General features: G+C 43.2%; 1 protein-coding gene across 4 annotated transcripts in view; it reads left to right on the plus strand.

The window, feature by feature from the left end:
- The window catches only part of TIAM2 (TIAM Rac1 associated GEF 2), a 243,443-nt gene that overhangs the window by 12,076 nt on the left and 210,699 nt on the right, over nucleotides 1-20,668 (plus strand). The gene's annotated exons all lie outside the window — the stretch shown is intronic.

Consider the following 20,668-nt stretch of genomic DNA (forward strand, 5'->3'; position numbering starts at 1 on the left):
CATTGCAATTATTTCATCACTTGGATTTCTGGGTTATAACATATTGTTGTATGTTATGTTAATCTATTTAAAAAAGAATCAAAACAGGAGAATATTTCAAGACTAACTTCAAGTATTCACGCAGTTTGTCCTGGAGTATTCTCCTGTTTAGTCTTCCGTGGAAATGTTAGTCTACATTCTTTGCAGCTAGCAAGAGCAATAACAACTTTGCTTGCATTCATTGTCTGCCCAAAAGGAAATTCCTACTTTACAGAGAGAGGGAGAATGGCCAAGGAAAAGAACATATTATTCTAATCAATTCAGCCAGTATGTATCATTAGGACACCACAGATGTATGTGCTGCTTTTAAAAAATAAATAAATAAAACCACTCTGAAATTATAGATTCACGGTACAATCTAGCTCTGTTAAAACCAATGCATGTTTGGGTATTGGAATATGGATCCAATCCATGATATGTCAGATAATTATATTACCGTACTAACTATATGGATGAAAATGATTACCTATTTCTCTCTCTTTCTCGTGTTTTGAATTGCTGAATAATTTGGCAAATCACTATCTCGAAACTTTATAATTCAAGACTTTTGTTCTTTTATCACTTGCAATTAAAAACATATTTGTGTGAGCCATGCTGTAGTGCTGTTTTATATAAGGAACTGGATGGTTAAATTCATGTGGAAGGTTACTCCTTTGTAGTTTTTCTGCCTCTGCGTACCACTGAGCTATGGTAAAGGTAAGGTGTGCTGTTGAGTCGACTTCTTGTGCCCACAGAGCCCTGTGGTTTTCTTTGGTGGAATACAGGAGGGGTTTATCATTGCCTCCTCCTGCTCTGTATGAGATGATGCCTTTCAGCATCTTTCTATATTGCTGCTGCCCTATATAGTACCAGTGGGGATTCGAACCGACAACCTTCTATTTGTTAGTCAGGCCTTTCCCTGTTGCTCCACATAAGTTTTGGTAGCATTTATTAATTAGATTTGGGAAGTGGAAGTGCAGCTTCCATTCTCTAGCACAGCTATGGAAGTATCATGCAATGGCTAGTCCAGGGATTCTCAGGCTTGGGCCCCCAGGTGTTGATGGACTACAACACCTGTAATCCCCAGCCACAAGGCCATAGGCTCTGAATTAAACTCTGAATTAAATCATTATTGTTTACAGTGTGACATTAAATATTTGTGCATTTCCAGTATTACCAAGAGGAGTGCTTGCTCTTGGATGACAATTTAGAACGTCTGGAATTTCTTCATCCTTTCTTACCCCTACGCTTGCTTCAGTGTTGAAATTACTACCTAGCATAAATTCATTCTAATAATAAATATTGATGGAAATGGCTCGTGTCAATTTAGGATGCAATCCACAAACTCTGCTGTACTATTTTTCTCAAGATCTTCTGTAATAAGACAAAGCACACTCTGGAGTAGACTGGAAGTTCTAGCCAAGTTTCTTAGACAGATTGTTGTAGTCAGCCGCAGAGCCAGCCAAACTGCGGCCTGGGTCTGGCCCCGCTTGGCGGCCTCCTCCAGATATGCCTGTGCATCCGATGTCACATGCACGGGGGTGTGGCTCGGGCTCCGGAGGAACCCAGAGCGAACTCCCCCCTTCCACTCGGGCTGCCAAGAGCTCAAGTGAACTCTGTTATTTCAGGCAGCGCTGGCTGCCCACTAGGACGTTCCCCCCCCTTTCTCTTCCTCCAGAGTGCTCCCTGAAATAGCAAACTGAGAGCTTGCTAGGGCTCTCGGCAGTCCAGGCCATGCCACCTTTGTGCATGACTTTTCATTAGCAGCTCAGGTTCTTTGAATCCATTCACACAGTGGTGGCTACGTTCCTGATTGTGGTGCAACAGAACATCTTGTTGGAGGTAATTACTTCTATAGCAGAGTATTTCAGGAGCTAACTCACTCCCATTAGAGCAGAAGTTAAGAGGGTCTCGGGGGCAACAGCTTGTAAATTACAAGCATGTAGATGCATGTAAGGTTAAACTAATCTAGTTTATTCATGAGTAGATGCTGATAGGAAATGATCTATATCTAACTTCTGGCTACATGTTGGTCAGAGAGAGACCTATAGAAGCATGGTGCTCAGAGAGAGAGAACTCGGAGCATTCGGTGGAGGAGGAGGAGGAGGTCACTCCCAGGAAGTTCCTGAGTACACTCTATCAATAGAGGGTCAAAGACGCAGAGATAAATAGAAAAATAGGAGACCCTAATGATCTATCTCTACTCCCAATGCCCCTAGTGGTCATTAGGGTTACTGGTGCCAAAGGTTGATGCCATCTGGAGCTGGGTCTCCAATACATCTTGTAGGTCCTCTGGGATTCCCATAGAGGTCTCGAGATTGTCATCAGTCTAACTATTGACAAATATGATACGTAATAAAAATAAGTATCAAATTAGTGAAAGAGTGCCTATCAAGTGTATTGATCCCTCTGTGAGATATCATGAGCCACTGAAATGTGATGCAGTTCTTGCCAACCTGCTCTCCATTTCTTCCCTTCCTTTCTACCTGTGACCTAGGAACAGCTATGCTCCCAGATTCAGTTTTTGAATAAGAACTGAGTTTTGCAAGAATATGCTTCTGCATGGCCATTGCAGTGTCAAAAGGGCTTTCTAGGTCCATAGTCCATCAGGGTTCATTTTACTAGATTATGTTAGATAGAATTGCAAAAGGGAGCATTAGACGTGATCTTGAACATCTTCATTTTTATTTAGTGATAAATTCTTGATGAATTTGTAAATCAAATACCTTGGCAATGATGTATGTTCCATGTATGAAACACACCTACTTTCTGACTATGGTTCTGTGATGTAAACAGTTACAGTACACTCAAATATGTAAGAATTAAATGGAAGTTATCACTAACTGTTCACAGTATAGTAGAGGAAAAAAGAAGTCATAGTATATAGCGTAGTGTAATTTATTCAATTTATATGCTGAACATATACTGAGGGAAACTGGATTGGAAGAAGACGAGGGTGGTTTTAAAGCTGGAGGAAGAAACATCAATAACCTGTGCTACGCTGATGACACTACTCTGATAGCTGAGAATGCAGATGATCTACAAGCTCTAGTTGTGAAAGTAAGGAGCACAGTGAAAAAAATGGACTACAACTAAAGGTAAAGAAGACTAAACTAATGACAACAGGTACAGCAACGCAGCAGGGAAGCAACTTGCATAAGGAGCAAGAGGCTGTTAGTTTGAATCCCTGCTACTATGATTCCCAGACTGTGGAAAACACCTATATCAGCGATATAGGAATGTGCTGAAAGACATCATCTCATACTGCGTGGGAGGAGGCAATGGTAAATCCCTCTTGTATTCTTCTACTAAAGACAACCACAGGGTTCTGTAGTCGCCAGGAGTTGACACCAACTTGACAGCACAAATGTACAGCAGCCAACCTCAGGATTGATAATGAAGACATTGAAGTGGTGGATAGCTTCTGTCTTTTAGGATCAACCATCAACAGTAAAGGATCCTTCAGTCAAGAAAAACGCTGCAGACTAGCACTTGGTAGGTCTGCAATGAAGGCCTTGGAAAGGATATTTAGATGCCATGACGTGCCTATACTTACACAGATTAGAACAGTTTGGACAATGGCTTTTCCTGTGACATTCTATGGATGCGAAAGCTGGACTTTGAAGAAGCAAGAAAGAAAAGGTATTGATGCTTTTGAACTTTGGTGCTGGAGAAGACTTTTGAGGATACCATGGACAGCCAGGAAAACAAACAAATGGATCTTAGAACAAATCAATCCAGAATTTTCACTCAAGGCACAAATGACCAGGCTCAAACTATCGTACTTCGGACATATTATGCGAAAATCTAGCTCCCTTGAGAAGTCCATAATGCTAGGAAAATTGAAGGAAAGAGGAGAAGAGGACAATCGGCAGCAAGGTGGATGGACTCGATTCCGACAGCAATGAATGCACCACTGAGATCTCTTAAAGGCCTAGTTGAAGACAGATCACCCTGGAGAAAATCTATCTATGTGGTCGCTAAGAGTTGACACGACTTGCCAGCACTTAACTCAATCAATCAATCAAATCAAATCTGACAAATTCTGCTTATTTTGTAAATTTTAGGAATTTTTTTCCTCCGCAATTAATTGAAACCCTGTGATTCCATCCTGGAGCACAGCCTGTGGAAACGATGTCTTCTGGTGCATTGTTTTAATGATGAATTATTTCTGACCACTGGCTAAGCAATAAATGCAATAAAAATACCATTTGAAACTCGGTATTGTATTGACATTTCCAGGGCATGAAGTGATACCAACTTGGTTTTTACAGTGTTCTGCTCAGTCATAATATGTTTTGATAGCCTTTCCTTGGTGAGAAGTCAGCTTTGATTTTAGTTACAATTTGTATATTATTCTTAGTAACTGGCAAGTCATATATCAAGGCTTATTAAGAGGTTTTACTGCAGACAGCTTGCAGGGAAACTCTGAAACCAATGTCACAATAGATTTCTGTCAGTCAGAGCAGAAGAATAACCATTAAACAATCACATCCTTTTATTATTTTCAGTGTTGGTGAGTTATGTATGTACAGTATGTGCATGTGAGTGTTCTGGGTAGGACTCTCTCTCTACCCTGCTAACTGGGCAAAGAGGCACCTTTTACCGTGGTGATTCTCTTTATTTAGCAGGGGGAGAGTAACTGGCCATATCCACCCCCAGCACAGTACTTCCAGTGACTGTTGCTGGTGTGTGTCTTATGTTTCTTTTTAGAATGTGAGCCCTTTGGGGACAGGGAGCCATCTTATTTGTTATTTCTCTTTGTAAACCGCCTTGAGCCATTTTTGGAAGGGCGGTATAGAAATCAAATTATTATTATTATTATTATTATTATTATTATTAATAATAATAATAATAAATAAACGAGGTTGGTGTCCTTATGCCAACTTGGATTTATCTAATTAAGTTTTCATTGACTTTGATTCAGTAATCCATCACTTGTTCCAGGGTGACTGCTTGGAGAGAATAACTTCTTTCATCAAACAATATTACATGAATAGAGTTATTCTGTTTGCAATATAGAGTTTTCTTATAATGATGATGAAAAATGTTTTTACAAGACTTGGGTTGTATGGAGCATGGAAAGAGGACCTGTGCATAACCCAATTTCTGGCATAACCCGATTTCTTGCAACATCTCATTCTCTTATCTGTCACCTCCCCCCACCCCCCATATCTCTGATTTCTTCCAAATTATAAACAATTCTTGGGTGTCTCTCTGAAGAGGGCATGATGGAGGTGTCCAACTATTCCTCTTATGTGATTTGACTGGATCAGTTTCAGTCTGTGACTCCTGAGGATGTGGACAAGCTGCTTGGGGTGATGAGGCCTACCACTTGTTCTCTTGACCCTTGTCCAACATGGCTTGTCAATCTAGCAGGGAGGCTGTTGTAGGCGGCCTGGTGGAAATCATAAATCCTTCCCTGAGGGAGGGCAGGATGCCTCCTTGTCTTAAGGAGGCATCTCCAATGCTTTTTAACATCTACATGAAACCTCTGGGAGAGATCATCAGGTGTCATGGCTCAGACTTCTGACTCAGAAGAGTCAGAGCAGGAACAGGAGGATTCACCTGCTAGTGAGGGCTCAGAGGCACAGCAACAGGATTTGGCTGGGAGACCAGGCTCTGGAGCTGAGGATTTGGAACAGCTGCTAGACATGATTTCTGATGAGGAGGCTGGGATTTCACCTGTCTTGAGAAGACGTCTAAAGAGGAAAGCTCAGTGGGAGTCACGCAGGTGCAAGAGATCACAAGAGAGGAAGCAGAAGTGCTGACTCAGGGAAGCCTGATTGGCTGCTGGTTCTCTTGAGCCGTATATATTTAGCAGTCTGTCAATTGCTCAGATGCTGTTAGCAACTTTCGCTGACTGCAGACCGTGTGCTATTTTGAATTCTTAACTTTTCCGAGTTCAGTTTGCCCTTGTTTGTGCTTTCCTGCTTTGTTCCGTTAATTCCTTGTTCTGGTGTCCTTCGTTCTTTTTTCATTCCTTGCTCTGTGTTTTCTTTTCAGTTATTACTCAGTTATTGTTGGGGGGGGGGCTTAATTCATTTACTATTTTCTTTGTGAGCCTTTTATTTTCCTTCGTGTAGCTTCACTGCTACTTTCTGTTAACTCACAGGGAGAGTACTGAAGGGGGTTGTAAATCCTGTTGGGTTAGCCGAGCTAACAGATTTATGACATCAGGGGATTTGGAGCTGAATGTTACCAGTATGCTGATGACACCCAGATCTACTTCTCCATGTCAACCTCTTCAGGAGTTGGCATATCCTCCCTAAATGCTTGCCTGGAAGCAGTAATGGGCTGGATGAGGGAGAATAAACTGAAGCTGAAGCCTGATAAGACAGAGGTACTTATTGTGCGGGGTCAGAACTCCAGAGATGATTTTGATCTGCCTGTTCTAGATGGGGTCACATTTCCCTAAAAGGAACAGGTTTGCAGTCTGGGAGTACTTCTGGATTCACACCTCTCCCTGGTTTCTCAGGTTAAGGAGGTGGCCAGGTGTGCTTTCTATCAGCTTCAACTGATACGCCTGCTGCACCCGTTTCTCGAGATCAATGACTTTAAAACAGTGGTACATTTGTTGGTAACCTCCAGACTTGACTTCTGTAATGCGCTCTACGTGGGGCTGCCTTTATACAACGTCAGTTGGTTCAGAATGCGGCAGCCAGGTTGGTCTCTGGGTCATCTCGGAGAGACCACATTACTCCTCTGTTGATGGAGCTACACTGGCTGTTGATGGAGCTGCACTGGTTTCTGGGCAAAATACAAAGTGCTAGTTATAACTTACAAAGCCCTAAACGGCTTAGGCCCTGGGTATTTAAGAGAACGTCTTCTTTGCGATGTGCTCAACCGCCTATTGAGGTCACTTGAGGAGGTTCATCTCCAGTAGCCGCCAACTCGTTTGGTGACTTCACAGAGACGGGCCTTCTCAGCTGCTGCCCCAAGATTGTGGAATGCGCTCCCTACTAAGATACGAGCCTCCGCATCTCTGGCAATTTTTAAAAAACTTCTGAAAACACATCTCTTCAACCAGGCTTTCTCAGCTTTTAAAAACTTGTTTTTAAATTGTTTTGGCTATTTAATTGGTGTTTTATGATGATTTAGTTGTTATCTATTATTATCTATTATTATTTTATGCAGTTTTATAATTTCTGTTTTAATTGTTAATTGATTTTAATGGTGTTTTAATGTAAACCGCCCGGAGCCTTTTGGAAGGGCGGTATAAAATTTGTAATAAGTAATAAATAAAATAATGTAGAAGTGTATGTGAAATGTGATTCATTACTGCACAGTTGTACTCTTTGACATTTTACTGGTCATACATTGAACATGCATCATTAAGACCACACCTGGGCATGGCCAATTTTGCTTCAGCAGCTACTTTTAAAATTTTGGTCCCCTGTTTATAAAGGAATTACAGCTTTACTTGCACAGCCATCAAAAGGTTCCAGTTTTACTAGCACACAGAGAGTTACTATTTTTTGAGACTCTGCTAATGCATCAAAATTGCTAACTAAATGGAATTTTGAAAGCCAGATAATGAATAAAATGTAAGGTTCCCCTTAAGGAAAGTGAAACTATGCTAAGCATATTATTGTTTTTAACAAATCACTTGTTAAAAATAATATAAATCACAATAATAGCAGTGGTTTGAATGGTACCAAATGTTACAAATGGATGAAATACCACAGGTTTCTCTATTATTAACACTGTTCAGCATTCTCATCCTAAAAAGCTAGTTGGAATTGGCAGTCTATAATTTGGCATAAAATAGAAGTAATACCCAGATGCTTTGGAGAACATGTTGAATATTTCTCAAAAATAATGAATGGTTATATTTCCTACCACCACCATTTTTTATAAGGAACCTAACCCATAAGCCACACACAAGTATTTTCACATTTATGTCTTTTCACCCATGTTTTCATAGTCTGTTGTTCAAGAAAGAATCTGCAGGTCAAAAAAGTAGGATAAATAGTTCACATACTCTGTGCATGAGTTATATGCCCACAGTGCATTGGAGTATGCCTAGCCTACAAGTGTGCATAGCTTGTGTATGATCACACAACATGTTTCTAGATAGAAATATGCATTGGTTACAAGCTTAGCATCGGTAAATTTCTGAAGCACTGTGTTGTTTTCAGAGTGGCACTACACAGGTGATGACACTGATGCACAATCACCTATTGCTTCTAGAAAAACATGGAAGCTGCCCATTTACTTCAGTGTTACAGAACACTGTTAACATGCGTGGGGCATCCCATCGTAGAATCACTATTCTTGATGCAAATTGTCTTTCCAGTTCTGTACTACAGTTCTGTACACATTTGTTTGAAGGATGATGGCTCGTTTTGGCTCGGTCCAAATGACAGGCTATAGAGTGGTTGTTCTTCTTTGCTTGGAAACATAGCAGCAGCCAGTGCAGCTGTTTCAAAACAGGCATAATATGGTCTCTCCGGGTTGCCCCGGAGACCCTTGTTGCCGCATTTTGAACTAACTGAAGTTTCCGAACTAAGTACAAAGCCAGCCCCACGTAGAGCGCATTACAGTAGTCAAGCCTGGAGGTTACCAACTGGTGCACCACTGTTCTGAGGTCATCCTCCTCTAGGAATGGACACAGCTGTCGAATCAGCCTAAGCTGATAAAAAGCACTCCTGGCCACAGCCGAGGCCTGGATCCAGGAGTATCCCCAAGCTGCGTACCTGCGCCTTCTGGGGGAGTGTAACCCCATCCAGCACAGGGAGATCTAACTCCTCCCTCAGATTCTGTGCCCCTACAATGAGCACCTCCGGCTTGCTTGGATTCAATTTGTTATCCCTCATCCAGCCCATTACTGCCTGTAGGCAGGTATTTAGGGAATGAACGCCATTTCCTGATGAAGCAGATGAAAGAGAGAAGTAGATTTGGGTGTCATCAGCATACTGATAACACCCAGCACCAAATCTCCCGATGACCTCACCCAGCGGTTTCATGTAAATATTGAAAAGCATTGGTGACAGAATGGAGCCCTGAGGGACTCCATATAACAGCTCTCATTGAGAAGAGCAACTCTCACCAAGCTCCACCATCTGGGATCTGCCCGAGAGATAGGAGCGGAACCACTACAGAGCAGTGCCCCCTATCCCCAACTCCGCCAGGTGACACAGAAGGATACCATGGTCGATGGTATTGAGCACCACCGAGAGATCCAAGAGAACCAACAGAGTCACACTCCCTCTGTTGATTCCCCAGTATAGGTCATCCATCAGGCCGACCAAGGCTGTCTCAACCCCATAGCCCTCTCTAAAGCCAGTTTGAAATGGGTCTAGATAATCAGTTTCCTCCAAAACCGCCTGGAGCTGGTCGGCAACCACCTTCTCGATCACCTTTCCCAACCAAGGGAGATTAGAGATTGGCCTATAATTATCCATCGCCGAGGGATCTAGGAAAGGCTTCTTAAGAAACGGTCTAATTATTGCCTCCATCAAGCATGGAGGCACCTTACCTCCCTCAGCGATGGATGCATTTATGATATTCACTAGGCCTCCTTGAATAATCTCCCTGCTAGATCGAAGCAGCCAAGTCGAGCAACAGTCCAGAGAACAAGTGGTGGACCGCACCGCTCTAAGCAGCTTCTCCACATCCTCAGGAATGACAGATTGAAACGGATCCAACTTAATACTGCAAGAAGGATTGCTGGACACCTCCTTCGTAGACCCTGCAGCAAAAGTGGAATCCAAGTCGGCCCGAATACAGGAGATTTTGTCCGCAAAGAACCCACTGAGGGTATCGCAGCAGAGCACCTCTGGGAGCCGATTAGAAACAGAAGGAGTAGAAATTAAACTCCTCTTTACCCGGGATCTCTCCGCCGTACGTGAATCCACAGAAGCAATGCGAACCGATCAGAACTTCTTTTTTGCTGTACGCACTGCCTCTGCGTAAGCCCTCAAGTGGGTCACATGCTCCATCTTGTCAAATTCGAGCCGAGTTCTCCTCCACCTGCGCTCCAGTCACCTACCCAGCTGCTTCAACCCTCACAACTCCTCGGTATACCAGGGAGCCGACTTTGAAGCGGGTCTGGAGGAATGCTTAGGAGCAGTAATGTCTACTGCTCTGGCAAGTTCCTTATTCCAAGTTCCCACCAGGGCATCGACAGAATCACCTGCAGCACCAACTTTGAAACCCTCCAAGGCCTTTTGGAATTCTACTGGGTCCAGCAGCCTTTTTGGGCAGACGATCCTAATTGGTCCATCACCCCTGCAGGAGTGGATTGTGGCCGTGATACCAACCTTAACCAGGTAGTGGTCCGTCCATGACAATGGGGAAACCACCGGATCCCCCACCCACGGAACCCCCCCCCCCGATCTGAACAGAAGACCAAATCGAGTGTGTGGCTGGCAACATGAGTTGGTTCAGATACTAGTTGGGATAGGCCCATAGTTGTCATGGCCGCTATGAACTCCTGAGCCGCACCAGACAAGCCAGCCTCAAAGTGAATATTGAAGTCCCCGAGGATCAGAAGCCTGGGACACTCCAACACCAACTCCGCAATCAGCTCGGTCAGCTCAGTTAGGGAGTCAGTTGGGCAGCGGGGTGATCAGTACACCAACAGAATCCCCAATCTATCCCTAGTTGCCAGCTTCAAAAATACACACTCGATATAGGTCAGATACCTCACAGGGGCCCTGGTAAGAGAAATGGTATTCTTATGGACCACAGCCACTCCACCCCTCCCCACTTCCCCTAACCTGCTTCACAACAGAATAACCTGGAGGGAGAAGCTGAGCCCACACTGGACCACTCGCGTCCCCCAACCAGGTCTCAGTTATATATAGCCTGGGCTGTCCACAAATTCCAGAGATTCACCAGAGCCTCAGCAGAGTTGCCAGCTCTAAACACTGGAAACTCCCTAAGGGCTTTCTGGAAACCAAGCAGATCCCTTAGCCTCTGTGGGTGGACCATTCTAATTGGTCCAACACCCCTGTGGAGGGGATACGGAGCAGTTAAACTAAACCACGCTAGATGATGAACTGTCCATGGCAAGGGAGTCATCTCACACTCCCCCACCTCCAGTTCATTTATTCCCTGGTCAGCAAAAGCCAACTCCACAAAGTCTGTCCCACCATGTGGGTAGGGCCCAATACAAATTGAGATGGGCCCGTACAGTGTTCCCTCTGAAGTGTGCACATGCTCACATGTTTTTTGATGTACGCTCAATTAATTTTAGAGCCTGCTCAGGTTGAATCAGGAAGGCCTCACTCTGAATGCACGTGCACACACACTGCCTTGATACTGCTGCCCAGAATAAAACTCATTCCGCACACAGATGAAAAAAATTTGAACACTGGGCCTATGGTTGCCATGGTAGCCATGAAGTCCTGAGCTGCCCCTACTGGGGGCAGGGCGGGGTGGCGGGGCTCAGTGTGGACATCAAAGTCCCCTAAGACAGTAAGACTGGAGGAACCCAATGCCACCTCTGAGACAACCCTCATCACTCATTTGTTAGTTTTCTCTTGAACCTTTAGCCATATTGTGATTGAGAAGGGCTTCTGTGGCTTGTTAGGATCCTCTTGGTTGATGACCTAACCCTGTGAGCACTCTGTAGTCTTTATTGAAACAATATGTACAGAACTCTTAGCATATTATTACCTCAAAATAATACCTAGAATTAGATTTTGATATGTCCTGTTGAGACCACACATTGTAATGGTCTAGTAAGCAGCCCTTAGTCATTTCAAATGTTTTTTGAGACAGAGCAGTCCAAATTGCTGCACCTGTACACTGTACAGTTCTGGCACTGGCTGTTCAATGCTAGCACTCAATTACAAAAAGACCCAAGGATAAATGGCATTTTTTTTTGTATTTTCACTTGTAGCAGGGGTGTATTGGAATAGAAGATGTCTGATGCAGTGCAAATCTGAAGAATGAGACCACCCTAAATTGACAGACTCTCAGGCTAGAGATGTGCACAGAACCGATTCAGCACTCCGATTCTGGAGCACCGAACCAGTCCGATCATCCAGTATTCAAAATGGTTTGAAGGGTGGGGGTTCGCTTTAAGGGACAGGGAAGGTTCTTCCTACCTGTCCCTCCATGCCCCACCACTTTCCCCCCTCCAGCACTCACTTAAACTGTGTGGGTGCGGGACTGCAGCTCCCTGCTTGCAGCCCTGTTCAGCATGTCATGCATGGACGCTGGCCATGAGCGTGGAGATGCTGAACAGGGCTGCAAGCAGGGAGCGGCAGTCCTGTGTGCACATTTTTTAGTCCTGCGCAGTTTTTTAAAACTCTAGAGCAAAGCTGGTTATATTTTGAAGGCGGTACTGCACTCTTCTGGAGTGTAAAGACAGCACTTTGTGCATGGTTTTAATTTTTGAAATGGGCCCTGAGGTATAGATAGGGTCAGAAGTTGGGCCTCCTATATAAGACTGTTTCTCTGTCTAAGTTGGAGAGTTACTCACCTAATTTTTGTAGTATCCCTGATCCATAATAAGGACCTGGAAATAATAATGACCTGAAGATTTCATATTTGGCTCAGTTCATATCTTAACTAACACCACATTTGTAAACTCCACACTTTAGATTATTAACATTCGTAAATACACAGAGGTTGAGCAGTATTTCAGGTAACTGGCAAAAACGTGCCTGTTGGGTGCAGAAGTTTGGGGGCTGAAGGATATACTATAAAGGAAAAAAAGGGGTGATCTATATGAGAGGCAAATCTTTTCTTCAGGAGATAGTTTCACATTGTCATCATCGTATACTCTTTTCTGAATTTAAAGAAAGTCCTGGGATAATAGTAATCAGATTAATGTGTTTTCAGGTATTTTGTTTTTTGAAAAGTTTGCTTAATGTTTGTATTGTAAGGACTGTAATTACACTTCAGCTTACTTCTTTTTCTTTCCAGTTCTTCTTTCCAGTTCTTCTTCTGAATTATTTTAACTGCTTTTGCAATAGATAATATATGTAATAGATTATTTTGGTGCTGCGGGGAAGTAACTTGCCTAGGGAGCAAGAGGTTGCTGGTTCGAATCCCAGCTGGTATGTTTCCCATACTATGAGGAAACACCTATATTGGGCAGCGGTGATATAGGAAGATGCTGAAAGGCATTATCTCATACTGCACGGGAGATGGCAATGGTAAACTCTTCCTGTATTCTACCAAAGAAAACCACATGGCTCTGTGGTTGCCAGGAGTCGACACTGTCTCGATGGCACTTTACCTTTACTTTATAGACATATAGTTTAATTTTAATTATTGCTCTTTAGCACCCCGTGGTAATTTTTGTGAGTAGTTTGTGTGAGACAGTGCAATAATTTCTCAAATATTATGTCATAAACTTGTGTTAACAATGATATTTTAAATAGTTTTCTCTTCCTTGCCATTCAACACTTCTGCGTTCCATGAGCAGTTTTAAGGACAGTTTTCCCCCTTCTCCCAACTCGGAGGATAACAGTTGTCTAAACAAACTGGAGGTTGAAAGGATGAATTGCAAGTTCATATGAGCTGATAAAGACTACTGGGGAACCTTTACCTCTTTTTCATCTTGAATAAATAATAATAATTTTAAACAACCACCACCTGGTGGCTTATCCCTGGAAGAAATTAATATAGATTCACTGTAGCATATGAATGACTCAAGATAGTCAGTGTGGACTGAATTGGAAAGGCATATTTTGCTAAGGCATGTGGGCATTATTTTGAAATAACATCCTTGACTTGACAACCTGTGCACTTGGATTGTATAAACAAACCTATAGTAATCCTTGCCTAATCTATGTATGTACCTCAAAAGTCAAAATTCAATTTCAGAGCAGTTACAAGTTTGAATGGGACACATGGCAGGAATCTTGAACTCCACAATAAGGTTCTTTTCACACATCATGTATAGGTGTACATATAAGCTCTCCTGCATATACACCAAAGGTGAAGTGTGGATATGACAGGTGCATGGTTTGTTTGTTTGTTTTGTTTATTACATGTTTGCAAAGACATGCATAATGCAGGTGAGTTCAGTTCATCAAGAAGCCAGAATTGTCCATGGCTTCCTGTCAGCTGCATAAACCTAGCTAGGTACAGTATGCAATTGTAAAATGACCCTTAAGTGTTGAGAGTGACAAGTGTTTTGTGTGTTTAAAACAGTGTTCTCTAAGCTGGTCTGAGGGATTGCAAATGCCTTGAACTTTAATTCAAAGTAGCTTATTTTGTGCAAATGAACACTTTTTCAAGCTTTTCAGTATCTTCTATTTTTTCTTTTCTGAGTTGCTCCAGTGGAACTGAAGGAAAAACTTCAGTTAAGTGATTCATACTTCAGTATGAAGCAACAGTACTTCAAGTAGCTTTTGTTGTTTAGACGTAGAATTAGATGGTTGCAGTGATCCTTCAATTGATTCCAAGAAGCTTTCTCTTTTCTGCTTGTTCAACTGCAGTCTTTCTCTTGCCTGTTGGGACTGCAACTTTGTGCCCTCTTACTATGGAGAATAGACCCCATTAATAAGCATAGTGAGATTTATTTCTGAGTTAACATGCGTATAGGATCAGGTTGCATGACAGGACATGCCAGCAGATGTAGGAGAGTCATGTAGTAGGGATGTGCACGGAACTGCGGAAGGGCGGTTCAGAAGCGGTGGGGGTGGCGCTTTAAGGGCGGGGTGAGGGTGCACTTACCCCTCCTGCCGCTTCCCCCCGCTGGCATGATTTTTTTTGTAAAAAGCTTCGGGGCGGCAGCATCCCTCCCTGCCGCCCCATTGCCTTCCTTGGCCGGAAGTACTGGGTGCTCTGATAGCTCTGCTTGTAACATGGGATGACTGAAGGCTCCTGGGTATGCAAACCTCCTTCCTCTTCTCCATGTGCTCCCCCTTCGTTGGAATATTTTTTATTTCGTCTTGGTGTACAAATAGCAAGCTTACTTTTCAGAATATGAAACACAGTGCTGCGTCAAGACAGGATAATGTTTGTGGTATTCTGGAATAAAGTTGCAACCTGAAAAGCTTAATGTTAGTGAGGCATGGGGTGTTTACTGCTGACATAGTCAAAATGTGGTGTAATGATATTGTAATTACAGCTCTTATTCCCCAGCTTGAAAGTGTTTCGATATAGATAAAAACCATGAATAGTTTCATCTTGAATATTATGAACAGGCTGGGAAGATACAACAGTATGGCATGAGCATGAACAGCTTTAGTACATTTTTCACCTTATATGGAAAGGTGTCTGCAACTTGTCAGGCAGAAGAAACTTTTGCAGCTGTTGTCATGTTCCTTGAAGTTGGAAGAAATAGCTTATTCTTTCCTGATAGAATAAAGTTTGCTAACTTTCCCCCCTCTAGTTCAATATTGGGTTTTAGCCAAATTGGTGCTAACGGTTACTCTGGACAATTCTTCTTCTTAAGTAAGATAATGCCTTTGCTTATTTTTAGTGATATGTTCCTGGAGTTTTTCCTTTTCTTGGGCAGAGAACCAGGTATGTTAAGCTAAATTAATGATTTTGGTTGCAGGATTTTTGATGCCTCTAAATGGTGGGAGTCCCATCAGTTCGATCCATCTATCCAAACAAAGCAACCAGCTCTGCCTATGGAAGCCTCTCCTATCAGCCCCCTGATAGCTAAATGGGACCTCCATATTCTGAGGCAGTATACCTCTGAATAGCAGGTACAAGGGAACACTGGAGCCTGTGTCCCTTGGTTATAAGCTTATAGCAACATTTGGCTGGGTACTGATAGTGCAAATTATGTGTTGAATTAAATGAATAGTTTGGCCTTCTGTGTTTTTATTTTTCTAACTTCAGTAGCAGCCATAGAGCACCCCCTGCATCTGATTGGGTCCATAGCATAGAAGGAAAGGGTTAAAAGTTCCCTCCCTCACACCACAGTTCCAATCCTAATTGGACCAACTGTGATTGCTATTAGGAAAAAATAAGCACTTGGGGACAACTCATTTAACATAACAAGGATATTCACATGCGCGGCCTAACCCACTTTTAAACCCAGCGTTTAGCCGAGGTTTAGCGAACCTGTGGCTCACTTAATCTCAGCTAGCGATTTGTCTTGGCGATCGCTGCTGGGTTACATAGCTTCCACTTGGCTTGACACAATTTCTGGCAGTGATCGGGGAAGGAGCAGCTGTGTCAAGTGCGGCGGCTGCTCTAATGAGAGCAGCTGCTGCACTCGTGCCCCAGGGCACCCTGGGATGGTGGGGGGAGTCCTCCCAGCATTTCCCTTCACTTCACCTCCGCTCGTGTGGTGTGTGGTGGAGGGGAGGATGGCGGTCGCTCATCTGCCAGGGAAGGTAGGCAAGCTCCTCCCTCCCCCCCCCATCGAGGGCGTGTGCACAACCTCAATATGTAACTTGACCCTGAGAAACAATGTTGGAATCTATTCTTATTATCCCCACTTTTCAACAAAAAAACTCACAAAATGGTTTATTATTTTAAAAGGTGCCCTTTTGCTCAATTAGCAGGGGTTGTATGGAATTGCATGGGTAGAGGGAGATGAGCTACTTGTCCAAAACCACACACTATACAAGGCAGAAGTAGGATCTGGCCCCAAATCAGTTCCCTTTCAATTTACTCTCACCAAGTGTCTCACCAACTTGATCGACCCCAAATGCATTTTTCTTTCAAAAACTTAATTTCACACGACATCCACCCCTCAATCTTTTCCCTTCTGCTTAAATGCAAAAGAGAGGAAACTCCCAGTTTTTCTCATGCTCGGCCTTTGCCTCTGCACCCGGACCCAGAACACTTCTGTCCTGCCCTTTTTCCAGCTCGAAGGGATGCAAAATTTAAGATAAGGGACAGGTCTGGGCAGCCGTCCCTCCCTACCATGATCAGTCAGCAGCCACCTGCTATGTCCCAGAGTAAGCCAGCGTGCTTCCACCACTCACACTCCACAAATTTGTGATGTGTTGCTGCAGGCCTCTGTGTGGAACTTTAAGGACAGACAGGGAGCAAGCTCTGCAAATCCTTTTAGTCTCTTGAAAATAACTTCTATAAATATCATTCTGGTCACGCACATGAATAGATTTTTTTGATATGATTGGGTTCCCTACCCCCTTGTTCAAAATGGCAGGTGCTGTGTGCACTGAGGAAGAAGCTGCCAGTGGCTGTCTCAAACTATTTCATGCTTGCTGTCTTTTACTACTTTTAAGTTTTCAAGTTAGAACAAAGCTGATACAACTGATCTAAAAACCAAAAATAATAGGCAGCATTATTTATTCTAGTGTAAATTTTTCAGTTTGATCCAGCCAAAGTAAAGCACAGTTAAGTCCCACTGATTTACTGGAAGTACATGTTTTTTGTTTTTTTTCTGGTAAAATCTGTTGACTTCTCTTTATTCCGATTGTATTCATCTCTTGAGGAGCAGTTTACACTGGAATATAGCTGCAGTCCTGTGCTGTGTGTCTGTGTAGAAAGCAGATGTGGAACAGCTCTCTACAGGGCTTCAGTATAACCCTCCTTTCTGTTGCCTTGCCATCCCTTCGGAGCCAGGTGTGCTGCCAGCACAATTTTACACCTTCTGCACCTCACAGTATGTCTTGTAGCCTGCTCTTGTCCAAGTCCCTGTGTGCTGTGAATAACCTAGGCACTCAACACTTGCTGGAGGAGCAGGCGACTGTATGTTCTAAGTAGGACATGGGAGCTCCTTGGCTTGAAGTGAATGATCTGTGAAGCCACAATATGCCTGGCACACTAGGCATGCAGGCAGTGTTATAAGTTAGATTGAAGCTTTGTGGGAGCTGCTCCACACCCTGCTCTTCACATGATTACAGCCAATGTCTTAAATCAATAGACTTTTAGAAACACACTTCTCACCAAGCCTATCCTTCCACATACAAGGAAATGGGCTTCCAGTTTTGTTTCCCCCCCGCCCCCTGTGAAATTGGATGGAAGAATCACCAGATGAGAAGAAATTGATGGCTCTATAGTAGAGCAGCAATTTCAGCCAGTGAGAAATGTGATTGATTGATTAAGTGCTGTCAAGTTGGTGTCGACTCATAGCGACCACATAGATAGATAGATTCTCTCCAGTGTGAGAAATGTAGATGATTCAAATGTATTGGTTTATTTTGTTGTTGTTATTTGTTTATTTTTATTTTTTACATTTTATATCCCGCTCTTCCTCCAAGGAGCCCAGAGCGGTATACTACATACTTAAGTTTCTCCTCACAACAACCCTGTGAAGTAGGTTAGGCTGAGAGAGAAGTGACTGGCCCAGAGTCACCCAGCTAGTATCATGACTGAATGGGGATTTGAACTCTGGTCTCCCCAGTCCTAGTCCAGCACTCTAACCACTACACCACGCTGGCGCCTTAATTATTGCTTTTAACCATGGTATTGTTTTGAAGTCTTAGAATATGGCACAACACCTGAAAGATGTGAGATGAAAAATGCTTGGCATGCCATATTCTGTCAGTGGAATAAGTGAAGTGGGCTGTTTAGCATTTTTAGGCCCCAAATATGAAACTTGAAGCTCTTATATTGAGGTGTCCATGTATTGTTTTGGTGAAGGGGTAAGTGTTTCAGCATGTGTTTTCTTTTCCTGCTGCCATATGCTTCATATGTAATGCTTATTATACAGCTTATAGAAGGCCTTTAAATTCTCCATGTTTACTCCTGTGTTTCCACTCATGGGCTTGTGCCTTTCTATTTTAGCAGAGTGTAGTCTATATATAGGCCCTCTGGTAAATTAAATACTGTGCAAAACTTTGTCTTAAAGATAGAAACCTTTTGAAAATCTAGTACAGTAACAGTAAATGATATTGTATGAAAACCATATTTTAAAGGATTTCATTTTGGTTTGTTACTAAGCAGATGAGTAATGTTTCTGCTGGCATTCAGACCCTATAATTGGAGAACCTAGAATGTAAATGTTTTAAATATTAGGTTTGTTGCTTTTGGATGTACAGAATTCGAGAGTAGGATATCCTGAATGTACAAGGCCTAGGCTAAATGCATTCTTATTTTCAATTTGCTCCAGTGGGACCTTAGGATAAGAGAACTGAGCTGTGCCCTGAAACTATGGCAGGTTGCCACAACCATTGAGAAAAATGGCTTAGCTTTTGATACAGGAATACAAACACTATGTTGCACTTACAAAAATAAAATTAAGTAAGCATATGAAGCTGCCTTATACCGAACATCTAACCCTTATTGCTCTGCCTATCCCAGTACTCTCTGCTCTGATTGGCAGTAGTTCTCCAGGATTTCCCCAGTCCTGCTCTCTCAGCCCTTTTAGCTGGGGATTGCAGGGACTGAACCTGCAACTTGTTGTACTCAAACTCCGCCCCGAGCCTTCTTAATTGGATAAGCTGGTATTGTGCACATTTGCAAGTGCACTGTGTAAGGCTATAATCTGGCATCTGAAGAGTATAGTACCTTGAGCATCTTGGGTGTGTGTTGCTTTAAAAAGTAAGTTTATAGCCCTGCTTTCTGTCGGAAAACTTGATGAACACACATTCCAGCAGCATTAGCCAAAGACTAGGTCAGATTAGATGTGATGCTAAATGCATCAATGCATACACCAGCCAGCGTGGTGTAGTGGTTAGAGTGCTGGACTAGGACCAGGAAGACCCAAGTTCAGATCCCCATTCAACCACGATACTTGCTGGGTAACTCTGGGCCAGTCACTTCTCTCTCAGCCTAACCTACTTCACAGGGTTGTTGTGAGGAGAAACTTAAGTATGTAGTATACCGCTCTGGGCTCCTTGGAGGAAGAGCAGGATATAAAAAATGTAAAGTAAAATAAAAATTTGTGCATGTGTGTTTTCTTCATTAAAATGGCACCCATGAGGGGATTCAATCTGGACCACAGTCTGCAGAAGGGGGCATTTAATCTGTGCATTGTAGTTCCCTGAAATGTCTCTGCTATTAGCTAGGGATGTGCCCGAACTGCGTTTCGAGTTCAGCTCAGGGGAGCTTTAAGAAAGAGGAGAGCAGGTCCTTACCTGCTCTTCGCTGTCCCATGCAGCTTCCTGCTGGGGCGGGGCTCGGCTCAAGTATCCCCGTGCAGCGCCAGCATGCACATGGTGTCCACGCATGCACGGGCATCATCACCATCGTGTTGCTGATCCCTTTCTTAAAAGCTCCCCTGTGTTGCTTCCAAAACGTGCTCAAACCATGCTTCGAAACGTGGTTTGGGTACAAGCCTTGGTGTGAAGGAAGCTTTCATTGGTCCTAATGGAAACTTCTTTCCAGGGCCTATAGCATCTTGGGGTGGCACATTGTCATTGGGACTGTGGAATAAGGTGAAATGATAAAAAAAAAAAAGCTCCTCCATGCATGACATGGTCCTAATTGGGTGCTGTGATGACTATTATTTTAATGATGAAGGAAAAAAACATAAGCACAGACGACACATTTAGCATTGCATCTGGTTTGACCCATGACTCTTAGAAGAGGGTCCAGGAGAAACTCCATAATCAATCCTATACAGCTCCTCCTCCTTAAAGTAAAGGTAAAGTTGTGCCATCGAGTTGATTTCGACTCTTGGCGTCCACAGGGTCCTGTGGTTTTCTTTGGTAGAATACAGGAGGAGTTTACCATTGCCTCCTCCCGTGCATTGTAAAATGATGCCTTTCAGCATCTTCCTATATCGCTGCTGCCTATATCGCTGCTGCCACTGATACCAGTGGGGATTCGAATCGGCAACCTTCTGCTTGTTAATCAAACATTTCCT

This window comes from Hemicordylus capensis, chromosome 1, assembly GCF_027244095.1.
Source record: "Hemicordylus capensis ecotype Gifberg chromosome 1, rHemCap1.1.pri, whole genome shotgun sequence".
Classification (NCBI taxonomy): Eukaryota; Metazoa; Chordata; class Lepidosauria; order Squamata; family Cordylidae; genus Hemicordylus; species Hemicordylus capensis.